Source organism: Polypterus senegalus, chromosome 3 (assembly GCF_016835505.1).
Source record: "Polypterus senegalus isolate Bchr_013 chromosome 3, ASM1683550v1, whole genome shotgun sequence".
Taxonomy (NCBI): domain Eukaryota; kingdom Metazoa; phylum Chordata; class Cladistia; order Polypteriformes; family Polypteridae; genus Polypterus; species Polypterus senegalus.
In genome coordinates this window covers 25,329,185-25,341,472 of record NC_053156.1, presented here as the reverse complement: position 1 = coordinate 25,341,472, position 12,288 = coordinate 25,329,185, and the positions used below count along the sequence as shown (strand labels likewise).

At 40.5% G+C, this 12,288-nt stretch overlaps 1 protein-coding gene across 2 annotated transcripts in view; it reads right to left on the bottom strand.

Moving 5' to 3' along the window:
- Nucleotides 1-12,288, bottom strand: part of LOC120524936 (sterol O-acyltransferase 2-like) — a 92,006-nt gene that overhangs the window by 52,470 nt on the left and 27,248 nt on the right. The gene's annotated exons all lie outside the window — the stretch shown is intronic.

The window sequence follows — 12,288 nt, the reverse complement described above, 5'->3', positions numbered from 1 at the left end:
GGTCACCATCCGAAACTCACCAGACCTGCAGTACAGCATGGAGGTGGTAGCATCCTGTCGTGGGGGTGTTCCTCTGTAGCAAGGGACTGGGGAACTTGTCAGGGTACAAGGAAAAATGGATGGGGCAAAATATCGTCAAGTTCTTGAAGAAAACCTGCTGCCCATCACCAGAAAGTTGAAGATGGGCAGAAGGGTCACCTTTCAATATGACAATGACCCGAAGCACACAGCACAGTTGACCACACAGTATCTGAAGGTAAAAAAGGTGAATGTCCTAGCGTGGCCTCGTCAGAGCCAAGACATAAACCCCACTGACAATCTGTGGAATGATTTGAAGTTTGCAGTCCATGACTGAGCTTGAACGGTTCTGCAAAAATGAGTGGGCAAATATTGACAGTCTAGATGTGCAGAGCTGGTAGAGGAGCATGCCAACAGGCTCAAGGCTGTAATTAAAGAAAAGGTGGTCCTACAAAGGTCTGACACTGGAGGGGGGATCCTTTATCAGTTCAGACTCTATCATTTATTTTTTATTTATTACTAGCATGAGTACCGGGCATTGCCCGGGAATCTATACCCGGTGAATTTACCAAAATGAAAGAAACAGAACATAGAAATAGAACAAACAGTTTTCTGATTGACATTTTATTGTAAGTTCCTCCACTCTGGATTCTGTGTGGTGTGGCGTTTCAGGCGCCCTTGAAATAGACGTTGTTGTGGCATCTGAAGTGGACCTTCCAATTCTACGTAAACACTTTTTTAAATGATGGTTTTATTATTTAGTATGGTGACATGGGTATATTAGTGAAAAGCAGGACAATTATAATGTGTTACATGGTATTATGTACGGAATAAGCACCATAGTGAGATGAATTTGCGTTATTTTCAATGTGTTGGAAAGCGAACAAATAGCACCAGTCAGTCAGAAAGAGCAACACTGAAATCGAACTGTGAGTCGGAAAAGCGAGCAAATAGCACTACAAATACGGAAAGCCAGTGAGAAAGAGTAGCACTGAAACCGTACTGGGAAAAATGGTGGGGCTGGGTGCTCTGTTTGTAAGGAGCGTCTGTGTTGAACCGTGATGGCATCTAACGGGCATTGGTGATGGTAACTACAAAGAGAAGTGACGTACAAATCGATGCTGCGTTTGGGGAAAATGTTGAGGGAAGGATGCTGCCTTTTTAGGGTGAGTCTCTGTTCAAACATGCTTTTATATAACGGACGTTGGCAAATGAAATAGAGCACTATCAGTACGTGTGCGAGTGTGACGTGCGTAAACGCGGGTGTGTCAGCCGGTCACATGCACTGGATCGTTCACGTTTTACATCCATTGCTCTTCATCCAATCAAAGCAGTCAGCCTTCTCATACTTGGACACTTCCGCCATCTCTTGGCAAGAAACATGGATAAAGAGCGACGCACAGAGACCAAACCTGCCGGTAGATGGCGCCACTGTCAACGTCTCTTGCAACGTGCGGCCATCTTGTCGATGATAAGTGTGGGGACGTGTGCAGAAGGTTGTGTCGGTGAAAAGGTGCCCTACGGTCCACCGCAAACATTTTTCCCAACCAAACATACCCCATGACCTTCTCCTGGTCACAAAGGAGCCCCATCGCCAGTACATACAACATACATACACACATCGACTATGCTTTATATATTAGATTATTTTTCTGAACCGTTGCTTATATACAGAAGGGGCCATGAAATGTATACACACTTTAACCGTTGTTATCTCTGGACTTTTCCGAATTACAGCAATTATGCAGTGTAGTATGACATTATCTCAGAAGATTTTATTACTCTCATGAATTCTAGCATCACCACATAGCAGGCAGGACCCCCCAAACAAAATGGCAGGGGCACGGTTATCACTTGAAGAGCGCACAACCATTTGAAAGTTTAAATGTGAGAATGTTGTTGAAGTGCAGCGACAATGGAGACTGTTGTGGAGTAAAATTTTGTATACAAGTTGATAAATATTTTCTGTGTCTTTATTTGTAACTTGGACAAAGCAATGTAATATTAGTGTTATATCATTGATAATGCAGAGAGTTGAAAAATGCAAACTCAGAAATAAGAAAAGGATGACAGGGTAAAAGAGACTTTAAAGGTTAAAACGAGACAGAGAGAAAAGAAACACCCCTATGTCAACCTGCTTATTTATTTTAAGGATTTCCTTTGATTTCACTGTGGTTTAAACGAGTTAAGTGCTATTCCACCTCCAAGTTGTTAGATGGGCGCTCCTTGCGCGAGCAGCATAAAGCAGAGTACAGCAAGCAGAGGAAAGATAAATCCTCCTGTGAGAAGCTCTCGCCAGCTCAATGCGTGTGTTCTCTCTATTATCATCGCAGGTTAGTAAATTCACCATAATTGCAGTGCACATTACAAGCTTTAAAACTGTAAAATATCGTCAATGAGATATTTTGAATATGTTGATAAAATGATTTGCGTTTGCAAGTGTTTTTTTGTATCAAATTATATGTTCATGTGCTAACTTACTAATGCCAATGACTCGCATAGTGGAGTGTGGTAGGTGGGGAAAAGTTAAACTGAAATAACAAACTCACTACAGCTCTGAGGGAAAAGGTTTATGTAGTTGTTAGTGACCTGGGGCCTCATGTATAAACAGTGCGTACGCACAAAAATGTTGCGTACAAACATTTCCACGTTCAAATCGCAATGTGTAAAACCTAAACTTAGCATAAAGCTTCATCCCAAGAACTGTAAACGCACTCAATCAGTCCATCAAGTGCTCCTTGTAGAACTGTTAGGACTTATAAGTACAATCACCCCACTGTAAACTTGCACTACAGTTATAATATTACACAACCTGAGCCACTTTATAAAGCGTGTATTTACATATGATGACGATATCGTTTTTAAGATGAAATGCAGCAAAATATGTTTATTATATTATACAGATAAAACTTTAACTTCATTTAAAAAATCTATATTGTTAATTAAACACGTGAGGACACGGTGCCACAGCGCTAGCGAGGAGCTGGCGCTCTGTTCATGAATTGTTCCTGCCTCGCGCTGTATTCTTGCTGGTGCTGGCATGACAAGGGAAAGATAAATGGATGGAATAATTAAACATGTACTACGAAGATATTTCAATGTTCTTTAAAAGTTTTGAAGAATCGGCGTTCTAAGCTTACAGATGGCTTAATGTCTGTTACAGAGCTGATTGTGTGGTGATTGGGTATTTGGAGAAAGACAAGAAAAGCAGGAATTGGAGGTTAGTACATTTGAAAGAGACAGTACTGCTGCAATAAATTATTTCATCGATGGTAGCGCACGGCACAGCAAGCATCTTGCATGAGGCATGAACAATCACTGTGCCACCGTGTTCTCATGTTTAATAACATGCTTTAACTCCTATCATCATGAAAATGATATCACGTATACATCTCAGTATTTTAATTATTCAGAGAGCTGTAATATCACGCATGTAATGGATTCTGTGTCCTGTTGGAGGAAGAGAAAGCCAATTTAAGAAGCACGTAGTGATTCACACACACAGAGCACATAGAAGATCAAATACAAAACAAAGCATTTAACGCACTACTTTAGTTACGATGTGATTTGAGAAACTAGTAAATTAAATGATTTTAAGAAGTGTTTATGATGTTCTACTTTAATGACAAAATAAACTATGTGATTAAAGTGGAAATTTCGAGATTGAAGTTGACATTTCGTTCTTTTTCCCCACTGTGTGCCTTTTTTTTCTCTGTGCCCTAATAAGCTTTCATATGACACTCAGACGGTGGGCTACGACTTTGATATGTGACCTGGCACTGTGTGACTTTGTGGACTTGAGCTTTCGAGTTTCTCCGAGACGCTATGTCACTTGATCAACGTCCTTTTGTTGTTTATACCGCTCTTTAAAACAACAAATAGTATGTTTTTCCTTGCCTCCACTTGGTATTCGCTGAAATTCTTCTGTTTTCCCCCCGTGCTTTTGCCATTGCCTTTTCACAGAACACTGCGCTTAAGGGCTATTTATAAAGAGGTGTAATTCTGGGAGGAGTTGTGGCGGGACAGCACGTGTGTTACTTTACAAGCTGATCAGGATTAATGGAGCGGAAGAACGTGGAAGTTCTCACAGATTTATGCATCTGGATTTTTCTGTGCGTAATCACATCTGCGCTTTTGTCCGTACATCATGTTAGAGTGTGAATTCTTCGCACGGCGTTATGCATGAGGTCCCTGGTGATTTGATGCTGGAGATGGTACTAAAGTGAAAATTCTTTACACTACAAAGAAATATTTTGGTACTGTATAAATGTAAAACTTGATATTGTCTCTGTTAGACATTACATTTCCAATAGTTAGTTTTATTGCGCTGATTTTGTTCAGTGTATATTAGAATTTCATTTTCTTTCTGTTTATGTGTTACTTTGCAAAAATAAATGTTTTGTTAAAGGAGGAGACCAGAATGATAGCTATTATTTTGTAGTATAATAAAGAGCAATTTCACATTGTTAGAATAGTTATATTAAAACCTGTTGTGTTAAATTGGTCACAAGCAAATTTACTTATAGCATTTTATGAATGCAGTACATTGTTAATGAACCTAATGCACATAGCTGTTTATAGATGTGTATTTTGCCAGTGGAGATGTTACTGTGAGATTGTGTTAAAAGGTCAAATGAGCATAAACAAATTAAATTTTTGGATTTTGAATGTAAAGAAACTATTCTAGTTTTAAGTCAGGGGTGTTGTGGCCATGTTTATTGAACAGGGGGCTGTTCCACGAAGCGAGCTTATAAAATCGAGGATTATTTGTAATAGCCTCGCTTGAGTTAGCCTAACAGTTCACTTCAGGCTCATTGAGTTCCACGAACAAAATCCAGGTGTATTTAATCTCCGCTAATTCAAGCCAAGCTTGATAAGCGAGGCTCGTGCGCATCCCCGCGATATAAAAGGCAGCCTTGTTAATCGATGCTGGATAAGTAAGAATGGAAACTAAGGAAAGAGCTGCGTTTTTTGCAGGCGGAGCAAGAATTATTATTACAAGCCTATGAGGACTACAAAGCTATAATAACTAGAAAGGGGAACACGAGCTGTATTATCAAAGCTCGTGAGGCTGCATGGCAGAAAATAGCTGACAAGTTAAATGCGTAAGAACATGATTTTAGTAACTTTTGTGTTAAGGATGTCAAACTATTTAACAACTAAATGAGAACAGTTTCAAGCCTTCAAAATGTATAGTCATTAAAATTTCCTTTTACATATGCATTTTGTTACCAGTTGTAAGGTACTTTAAGGTTATTTTAACACATTGATAAACAGGACAGCATGTTAATTATATGGGTTCATCTTGGATAAAAGTGATATATAATTGTAATTATTAATATAATTATTAATAATGCTTGGTTTCAGGAGCAACATGAGTGGAACGAAAAGGTCCTGGCAGCAAGTGAAGAATGCGTCATTATTGGCATACGCTCCTGCTGCAGTATTGCCACATTATGCAAAACTGCACAGGCTACTACAATGTCACACGCTCTGTCTGGTGTAACTCTGAGATGCCGCAGGCAGTTAAACCTGGATTTTAACTGTCCAAATGTCATTTCAATGCGTGCCCTTGTCTTACAATGGGCATGGTTGAAATGTCTTTCTGCTTGTGTTGCAGGATCTGTATATGGTGTGAGAAGAAACGGTAGACATGGGTATCCTCTGTCACCAAGCAGCACACCAGGAAAAATTCCTATAATGGAAAGTAGACACATTAGACTGTAGTATAATAAACTATAGTATATTTGTGAATTTTAGTTGACTTGCCTTGTCTGAGGCTTTGAGCCAGTGAAGACTCATGAAAAATTCTGGCATCATGTACTGATCCTGGCCATTTTGCCACAATGTTTGAAATTAGATGTTCAGCAGTGCATACCATCTGAAACATTTTAGGAAATGGTAATGACATACATTGCTAATGTTGGACGACTACACTTTCACCTCTTGTATATAAATGTGAGATATTATCAGTACTTACCTGTACATTAATACTGTGATATGATTTGCGGTTTATGTAATCAGGCTCTGTTGGACCTGCTGGAGCCTTTATCCTCACGTGTGTACAGTCAATGGCTCCAATGACGTTAGGAAAGCCTGACAAATTAAATTCAGTTACTTATCAGGTAATGATTTATGTGCTGTAAATGAGTAGATGTTTAAAGATTAAGCACCATTAATTCCAAAGAAAGTTTCCTTAATGGCAAGAATTCCTCGGTGGCCAGGAAAGGTAATGAATATATTTAAAAGGACTTTAATGCAACGCAAACCTTCCTGATTTCACGGCACACTGTAGCTTTGCTTAAATGTTCAGCATCCCCCACACTGTACAGAAATGAACCACTGGCAAAATAACGCAAAGCGATACACAAAGACTGTGCAACCGTAAGGGCTTTAGAGCGACGTTTGTTTTTAGAAATTTATGGTTCTAATAATTTACACACATATGCAATACTGTGTCTACTAAATCTATAGCTCAGATAAATAATCATCCGCAAAATGCAACGGATCTATCCTGGGCCGAAGTAATTGTGGAACCTGTTGCTTTAAAGCTCTACGAATGAGCCTCGCTCCCTCATCAACTGGATTATGAATAAATGGGCACGCCATGGTTATTCATGTAAAAGCCTTCAATGCACTCCTTGTCATTTTATACTTTCTAAGTAATTAGAATCGCCTGCATGTAATCTGTAATAATTTTATATTGGAGGATCGATGTGTGCGAAAGAGGGAGTGAACAGCAGCAGAATAATCCCAGCCCCGCAGAATGTCGTGCTGTGACATCACATGGCTTGTCCAATCATATTCATCAAGCTAAGCTAAGCTTCACAACTAACCTGCCACGGAGCAGGCTTGTCCAAGAGCATATGTTGGCATAGTAATTAAGAGGAGCTTCAGGTTAGCCTCGTTCGTGGGACCGAATTTCGAGAAATTAAGACGGGATTATCGAAATAAACCTGGATTTTGAGGTTAGCTCGCTTCGTGGAACAGCCCTCTGGACTGAACTGAAGACCATTAGTTACAGTGATTTTATTGATACCTGAAGTATGTTCTTTTAAAGGAGAATAAATCCTCCTGTTTGAAGCTGACGCCAGCTCAATGTGTGTGCTCTCTCTATTCTTATCGCAGTTTCTAAATACTGGCTGGACAGAAGAACTGCACCTCTCCGACTCTGAATGTTGCAGGGGTAACAATAAGAACAGCAATGGTTTGACGTTTAAGAACCCGGGGGAAGTGCCTAAAGCCAGTTTGGCAAGTGATTCTCTGCAGGACTCTCTTAATCAACCCCCACAGGAAAGCCAGACCACCTAGCTAGCAAGCATCATCTCAACACCTGGGGGCAGATGAGAAAGGTATTGTGTGCCCCCATTTGTCTGAAGTATGGCTGTTTGGGATTTACTTTGAATCAAAGGCCATTCTGTAGCACGGTGCCCTATTGGTGTAAGGATTTGGGCAAAGAATGTATAAATGTGGTAGCTTTACCTCTCTCTCTCCCTCTATATCACACCATTATGATGAAGGAGCATCTCACACAACATGGACTGAAAAGAAGACCACACTGAGAAGCACAACTCGGCAGCCATATTGAGACAGGCATGTGGCCTGTCCTGAAGAAAGCTACAAATGATGACGTGACTGGTGACATTTAAAGTAACTAACAAGTCTGTGTGACGCCTGAAACTACACATCAGCATTTATCAGGTTGTATGGTTGCCAATATTCAAATGTACTTTGCTTATTATTATTATTATCTCTCTATTATAATAAAAAAATCTTGGGAAGTGAGACAAGACATGACTTTCTCAGAGAGAAACTTTCATATCCCATGAGACAAAACTTTGTTCCACGCCTGGGGCTGGAACTAAAAGACAAAGAGTAGATGACAAAGCAGAATGTCGCAAAAGAATTCAAAAACATTGGCACGATACACATGCAGAGCAGGTCAGACATAAAGAAAGTGCTAAAATTCGAACGTTTCAAAAAATGATAGTAAAGATTACCTTAGTGCAAACAAACAGAAATTATTACACAGTGAAATAACAGAACAGTGAAAAGAGATTGAATATACTGTTCGGATTTAAACTTTAAGTCAGAGACTTATTCGTGTTGCCATCAGGGAAAAGTTATGTGTCTTCCCAATGAAGAGCCCTATCCTCGAGAATTAAAAGATTGGTTGTTTGGTGAAAGTGAAATCCCACAAGAGAAAATTTCAAGCCCCGTGAGACAAGACTTCATGCAAAGAGATTTGGAAAAGTCCTGTCCACATCTAAAACATTTACAACCAGGCACAGAGTGCAATCACTTCTGATTTGTGTGATTGCTATTGTCAGACACAGTTTGTGTAGAGAGAATGAAATGATATTTACTCACGGGCAGTTATACGTTGCATTGTCACGATGTAACTCCAAACACGGAATCAAAATTTAATGCAATTGTGACAAAAAGGTAAAAGCGAAAAGAGATCAAATATATGGACACAGGTGATATGACAGAAGTATGGAGATATTGTTTAGCTTTAAACTTTAAGTCAGAGACTTGAAGATCGTCTAATTCGTGTTGCCATCAGAGAAAAGTAGTCTTCCTTCCCAATGAAGAGGCCTATCCGCAAGAATTAAAAGATTTGTTGTTTGGTGAAAGTGAAATCCACATACACGAGCAGCAGAGATGCGAAGTGGCTGGCGCATAGCGTAGGCAGGGGGGTTGGCGAGCAAAGCGAGCGGGGGGCAAAGTCCCCTAGTTTAATGAATATTATCAATTACACATTATATAAAGTTGTAACTTAACTCCTGCTTGTCCTTTACTTTATGTAATTACCAGAGGTTATAGATGTAGAAGGGAAGGTCGGGAGACGTTATAAAGTAAAATACCTTATAAACAGTGGTAAGTCTGTGAGATTTGAGGCATTCTGATTAAGGGCTACACATTAAAGAATACAAAAGAGGAAAGCAGAGTCATATAGAACTCTATCAAGACAGAACAGAGACGCGAGTCTGCACCAGAGCCACCAACACGTCTGACCATTGCACGTATTCGTGAAAAGTTTGAAACCCATGGTACCGTGTGCGACGTGCCCAAGGGAAGATCCGGGCGACCTCATACAGCAACAAGTCCCGCTTCGTCGGCTATGGTGTTTGAACAGTTTACACACTGGCCACACAATGTGCATGTGAGACAAGACTCGGTAACCATTTTGAGGACCTGTTGGAAATGTTCAAGTCAAAAGAGACTTAAGTTCATCCCTTGATATCTGTATAAATTTAACTTCACAACTTTAATACTGGTTTTTCTTTTGTTGAAGTGTGTATACATTTTTGTTGCCCCACTTCTGTATATCTTTGACTTGGATGTTACAGGTTGCATTGAGTAAAAAAATCTGAAAAAAATATTTGTGTGTGTGTTTTCCTTTCAGGCTATAAAGCAACAAAATGAGAATATTTTCCAAAGGGGGCAATTCTCTTCTATACCCACTGTATATAATCAATACCGAGACCCTGTTTAATTCAGAAAGGGGCACAGAGTTGTGGGTGACTGGTCATATTAATTAAAAAAGCAGGGCACAGAAAACCAGATAGCCGGAGGTCAATGGATGGCGGCCCTTTTCTTGATGGAAGGGAGGCACTGGTTGAAAGTGCAGCCATGAAAGCAGGATACACAACGGTAGCCAGAGAGTTTTATAATGTTCAAGAAAATGGGACGTGAAAGGTGAGTGCAGGTGAGTGGTGTTCCACAAAGAGTTTTACTGTCAGACGATACAGTCGTCTGTCAAAAGCCATCTAAAGGACTCTCAGGTTTTCTGGTCTACTGAAACCAAGAATAGTGTGCTGTCTGGAGGACACCAAGCACCACTCATCACTTGTGCAATACCATCGGTGAAGCATCAGGGTTTCAGCATCATGTTGTGGGTTTGTTTTTCAGCGGTAGGTACTGGGAGACTGGTCAGGGCTGAGGGAAAGCTGAACAGAGCAAAGTTGAGAGATGCCATTAATGACAGTCTGCTACAAAGAGCTCTGGACCTCAAACCTCAAGCACAAAGCAAAGACAACACAAGAGCAGCTCAGTGACAACTCTTTGAATGTCCTTAAGTGGCCCAGCCAGTGTCCAGACTTGAACCCAAAGTAAACATCTCTGAAGAGACTTGAACATAGCTGTCCACTGATGGTCTCCATCCAACTTGCCATAGCTTGAGAGCATCTGCAGAAAAGAATGGCAGAAAATCCCAAAATTTAGATGTGTGTAGCTTGTCACATCAAATCCAAGAAGACTCCAGACAGGAATGGCTACCAAAGTTCTGAATACTTCTGTCAATGGGATATTTCAGTTTTTTTATTTTTAATAAATTGGCATAAAATGTCTAAAATCCTCTTTTCACTTTGTCATTCTGAGGTAATGATTGTTGCTTGATGAAAGGAAAGTGAAATGAAATGGTTTTAGCACAAAACTGCAATAAAATGTAATAATTTGTAGGTGGAGTGGTGGCTCTCAGGCTAAGGGTCTGCGCCAGTATCCCAGAAGGTTGCAGGTTCGAATCCTCGTTACTGCCAAAGGGATCTTACTCTGCTGGGCCCTTGAGTAAGGCCCTTAACCTGCAATTGCTCCAGGGGCGCTGCACAATGGCTGACCCCACGCTCTGACAACCAAGGGGTATGCAAAAACTAACACACTCCTAATGGAAGAAATTGTATACGGTGAAATAATAAAGAACAATAACAAAATGCAAAACAAAAAGTGAAGGGGTCTGAATTCTTTCTGGGTGTACTGCAGCTCCTTTCATAATGAACATCTTCCTAGGCAAAAAATAGTCCATCTGTTTCTGTAGCATCAAAATAATAAACCAAGGAAAATATAATCAATGGAAGCCAGGACTGGGATACATTCATGCATTTGGCTCAGTACAACACCCATTACCTCCATGCCAGATCTGTCTCTAAGCTCTGAGTTCATCATCCTCTTGCTCTGTGACTCTTCACACATCCACCTGATCCTTCCCATCTCTGTTCTTTCCACTTCCATCGTCCATATCTAACTCACAAACAGCGTGCTACTCCTCAAACAGCCTCTCATTAGAAGTCAGAATAGAGGACACGTCCTAGAATTTCCACCCATCTATCATCATTGCTATCACTGCTGTGTCTACATGTTGTAGGTGCCAAGGTGGCTGGACAGGCATACCAGCCAGGTTGGTTGATGGTGCCTTCGGTTGATGGACAGAGGCGGATGGTCTATCCGGAACAATCCAAAAGAGGATATCAGGCAAGATGGCTCCCCCACCCTCTCCTTTACAATTCTCCGGCCACACTAGCAATCCCAAAGCACATAAGTCCCAAAATCACTTCCAAAAATAGAGACTAGAGAAGAAAACCCCAGCTATATATAAAAAGGGCCATGCAGAATCTTTATAAAATAAAAGATGATCATAAAAATGCAAAACATGTACATGGAACTCCATAAAGTATACAAACACAAAGAAGAAATTAAATGAGCAAAATTGTCAGAAATCCACAAAAGGAAAAAAATCACAAAGCACAGTAGAGCACAAGAAAACTCACCAACTCTCAAGTGCATTTGAAGTGAACCACTAGGAACTATGGGAGACCCCAGAGATTTATAATTTGGAGGACCTGCCTGGGGGTGATTGGCAGGTGGCCCCTCCCACAAAGCACATCAAACATAACAAAGGCAGCGTATAGACATGGAGAAGATCACAAAATAAAGAATGATCAACATAAATAAAGCAGCATTAATGAACAAAAGAGAACTTGAATGGCAGCCATCCCTGGCAGAGATATGACAACCGTCTCCCTTTAGTCTGCACCTCTGCCAAACTCACTTCCTAACTTCAGACTCGTTTTATTATGGTAGTGAGTAACTAATTTAATTCTTATGCCACATTTACTTTGGCTTCCTCCATAAAATTCCATCCATTTTTATGGGCAACCCTAACAAAATCCCAATTCCTATTGGTGTCCCTGAAAACAAGGAGCCTAATCTTCCATGTCAATATGTGGAGTGCCAATCCTCTGCACAAGTAGTATATTGCCACATGTGCCACCTCTGCTGCCATCTACTGGTGTGGAGGACTCCCTCCCAGCTTTCTTAAGGCATTTCTCTAAATTTGCCAACCTCCAAGTATCCCCCTTTGCACTTGGCTTATAAAGGGGGGCTCATTACCCACTGGAATGGCTTACTGATGCATGTGGCTCCTTATCCCATGGCAAGCCCTAAAGAACCATCACAGCATACTTTATAAATGCATTGTGATATTCACCCACC